Source organism: Pongo abelii, chromosome 1 (assembly GCF_028885655.2).
Source record: "Pongo abelii isolate AG06213 chromosome 1, NHGRI_mPonAbe1-v2.0_pri, whole genome shotgun sequence".
In the NCBI taxonomy this organism is placed as follows: Eukaryota; Metazoa; Chordata; class Mammalia; order Primates; family Hominidae; genus Pongo; species Pongo abelii.
Genome location: NC_071985.2, coordinates 23262728 through 23267347, shown reverse-complemented (window position 1 = coordinate 23267347; position 4620 = coordinate 23262728).

Sequence of the window (4620 nt, the reverse complement as noted above, 5' to 3'; positions counted from 1 at the left end):
ATGGGGTCTTGCCATGTTGCCTAGGCTGGTCTTGAACTTCTGGGTTCATGCAATTGTACAGGCATGAATCACTGTGCCCAGCTGGGAAATCTTTCTAAAGTCCTTTATGTATTGAGAATTCTTCACTGTATCAGTTATACCTTGTGTTGTAAATAACAGAATCCCCTCACTTGAATGGATTTGGTTTCAGGTAATGAGAATCCTGGAGGAGGACGTCTTCAGGTTGGTGGATGTGCAGTTTGGGGAGGCTACCAGGGACCTAGGTGTACTCTCTCCTTACTCTCCCTTCCCCCAGCACATCAGCTTGTCCTCGGGAAAGCTCTTCTCAGGGCACTGATGGTAATGACACATCTAGGAACCCCGACATCAGCATGCCCTTATTGTACCATCTCAGCTCAATGGAGCCTAGACATCCTGGGCTCAAGCAATCCTCCCATCTCAGCCTCCTGAGTAGCTGGGGTCACAGGCACATGCCACCATGCTCGGCTAATTTTTTAATTTTTTTTTTTTTTTTTTTTTTTGTAGAGACAAGGTCTCACTAGATTGCTCAGGCTGGTTTTGAATGCCTGGGCTCAAGTAATTCTCCTGCCACAGCCTTCAAAACTGCTGGGATTACAGGCATGATGAGCCACCACACCTGGCCACATGCACTTTTTTAACTAATGCACTAGTAAGAGCGATGGGACAACCATGATTGATTTAGACCAGAGGTGTCAAGTTAGCAACCAAGTGCCGGGGGTATGTGGAATCACCTGGGTAGCTTTAAAAACCACTGATGCCTGAGTGTCCATGCCCTCATCATCCATTTTCATTGGTGATATGGTTTGGCTGTGTCCCCACCCAAATCTCATCTTGAATTCCCACATGTTGTGGGAGGAAATTGGTGGGAGGTAATTGAATCATCGGAGCAGGTCTTTCCTGTGCTGTTCTCATAATAGTGAATAAGTCTCACAAGATCTGATGATTTAAAAAATGGGAGTTTCTCTGCCCAAGCTCTCTCTTTGCTTACTGCCATCCATGTAAGACGTGACTTGCTCTTCCTTGCCTTCCACCATGATTGTGAGGCTTCTCCAGCCACATAGAACTCTAAGTCCAATTAAACCTCTTTCTTTTGTAAATTGTCCAGTCTTGAGTATGTCTTTATCAGCAGCATGAACATGGACTAATACAGTAAATTGGTACCTGTAGAGTGGGGTGCTGCTGGAAAGATATCTGAAAATGTGGAAGTGACTTTGGAAATGGGCAACAGGCAGAGGTTGGAACAGTTGGAGAGCTCAGAAGACAGGAAAATGTGGGAAAGTTTAGAACTCCCTTTAGTTTAGACTTGTTGAATGACTTTGACCAAAATACCGATAATGATATGGACAATGAAATCTAGGCTGAGGTGGTCTCAGATAAAGATGAAGAACTTGCTGGGGACTGGAACAAAGGTGACTCTTGTTATGTTTTAGCAAAGAGGCTGGCAGCATTTTGCCCCTGCCCTAGAGATTTGTGGAAGTTTGAACTTGAGAGAGATGATTTAGGGTAGCTGGTGGAAGCAATTTCTAAGCAGCAAAGCATTCAAGAGGTGACTTGGGTGCTGTTAAAGGCATTCAGTTTTATAAGTGAAGCAGAGCATAAAAGTTCAGAAAATTTGCAGCCTGACAATGTGATAGAAAAGAAAATCTCATTTTCTGAGGAGAAATTCAAGTTGGCTATAAAAATTTGCAGAAGTAAAGGGGAGCCAAATGTTAACCTGCAAGATAATGGGGAAAACGGCCCCAGGGCATGTCAGAGGCCTTCACAGCAGCCCCTCCCATCACAGGCCCAGAGACCTAGGAGGAAAAAATGGTTTCGTGGGTTGGGCCCAAGGTTCCCATGCTGTGTGCAGCCTAGGGACTTGGTGCCCTGCATTCCAGCCACCCTAGCCATGGCTAAAAGGGGCCAAGGTACAGCTTGGGCTGTTGCTTCAGAGGGTGGAAGCCCCAAGCCTTGGCAGTTTCCATGTAGTGTTGAGCTAGTGGGTGCATATAAGTCAAGAACTGAGGTTTGGGAACCTCCACTTAGATTTCAGAGGATGTATGGAAACACCTGAATGTCCAGGCGGAAGTTTGCTGCAGGGGCAGGGCGCTCATGGAGAACCTCTGCTAGGGCAGTGTGAAAGGGAAATGTGGGGTCGGAGCCCCCACACAGAGTCCCTACTGGGGCACTGCCTAGTGGAGCTGTTAGAAGAGGACCACCATTCTTCAGACCCCAGAATGGTGTATCTACAGCTTGCATCATGTGCTTGGACAAATCGCAGATGGTCAACACCAGCACATGAAAGCAGCCAGGAGGGGGGCTATACCCTGCAAAGCCATAGGGGCAGAGCTGCCCAAGACCAAGGGGACCTACCTCCTGCATCCGTGTGACCTGGATGTGAGACCTGGAGTCAAAGGAGATCATTTTAGAGCTTTAAGATTTGACTGCGCTGGGTGCGGTGGCTCACGCCTGTAATCCCAGCACTTTGGGAGGCTGAGGTGGGTGGATCATGAGGTCAGGAGTTTGAGACCAGCCTGGCCAACATACTGAATCCCTGTCTCTACTAAAAATACAAAAATTAGCCAGGCGGGGTGTTGGGCACCTGTAATCCCAGCTACTCGGGAGGCTGAGGCAGAAGAATTGCTTGAACCCGGAAGGTGGATGTTGCAGTGAGCCAAGATCATGCCATTCACTCCAGCCTGGGCGACAGTGCAAGACTCCATATCAAAAAAAAAAAAAAAGATTTGACTGTCCCACTGGATTTTGGACTTGCATGGGGCCTGCAGCCCCTTTGTTTTGGCCAATTTCTCCCATTTGGAATGGCTGTATTTACCCAATCCCTGTACCCTCATTGCATCTAGGAGGAAATTACCTTGCTTTTGATTTTACAGGCTCATAGGTGGAAGGGACTTGCCTTGTCTTGGATGAGACTTTGGACTGTGGATTTTTGAGGTGATGCTGTAATGAGTTAAGATTTTGGAGGACTGTGGCTGGGCGTGGTGGCTCACGCCTGTAATCCTAGCACTTTGGGAGGCCGAGGCGGGTGGATCACAAGGTTAGGAGATTGAGACCATCCTGGCTAACACAGTGAAACCCTGTCTCTACTAAAAGTACAAAAAAATTAGCCAGGCCTGGTGGCAGATGCCTGTAGTCCCAGCTACTCTAGAGGCTGAGGCAGAAGAATGGTGTCAACCCAGGAGATGGAGCTTGTAGTGAGCCGAGATCACACCACTGCACTCCAGCCTGGGCGACAGAGCTAGACTCTATCTCAAAAAAAAAAAAGATTTTGGAGGACTGTTGGGAAGGCATGATTGGTTTTGAAATGTAAGGAGATGAGATTTGGAAGGGGCCAGGGGCAGAATGATATGGTTTGGCTGTGTTCTCTGCCCAAATCTCATAATGAATTCCCACGTGTTGTGAGAGGAACCTGGTGGGAGGTAATTGAACCATGGGGGCAAATCTTTCCTGTGCTGCTCTGGTGATAGTAAGTCTCAAGAGATGTGATGGTTACTGTAAGGGGGAGGTTTCCTGCAGAAGCTCTCTTTGCCTGCTACCATCCATGTAAGACACGGTTTGCTCCTCCTTGCCTTCCACCATGATTATGAGGCTTCCCCAACCACATGGAACTGTAAGTCCAATCATCTTTCTTTTGTAAATTGCCTGGTCTTGGGTATGTCTTTATTGGTAGCGTGAAAATGGACTAATACAATTGGTTTGGGATGTGCCTGGATGGGGGGAGGGATAAAAATCTCCCCAGGTGATTCTAATGTATAGCCAAGGTTGAGAATCATTGGCTTAGATTCCTCAGGATTTACCCTGAGTTGAGAGGGGTGAGGAGTAAATATCAGGAAAGCAATGGGACCAGGAAGGAGAGAAATGATTGTTGGGACTGATGAAAAATAGTGTCTGCTTCTCTCATGCATCTTTATCAAAAGTAAAATATGCTTCATACATTGTTTCATTGATTCCTTTCCTCTTTCAGTATTTTTTGGGCTTCTATAATGTTCGGGAGATGAGAAATCAAAGGACACTGTTAGGAAATTAGAAGAAGTTATATAGGTCAAATAAAATAGAAAAAGTATACTGCCCCCAGGCAAACACAACCCCAAGGCAAGGGACTTGACTAGGGAAGAAAAGGCTGCATTTCAGCCCTCATTCCCTCCTTTGACTAGGCATCCTCATGCAGTGTGCAAATTCAGCTGTGCAAGGAAGCCAAAAGCATCCAAAGATAAACAGGACACAGGCCCTGCTTGTCAAGACCTCATCATCTGAACCGGGGAAACAACAGGTAAACACACCAACTGCTTTTGATAGTTTAAGATCCATCCTAGGGGTAGCCATAAACAGTACAAGGCATCTGAAAGTTATATTGTTAGATTACATCTTGTGGTTTTTCAGGAGACAAATGCTTTTAATTTTTTTAGCCAATTTTCTAACAGAAGAGTGATTATATACACATATGTATTTTAGGAAACAGGTTCTCACTCTGTCGCCCGGGCTGAAGTGCAGTGATGTAGTGAGGCGATCATGGCTCCTTGCAGCCTCGACTTCCTGGATGCAAGAGATCCTCCCACCTCAGCCTTTTGAGTAGCTTGGACTACAGGTGCTCACCATCACACC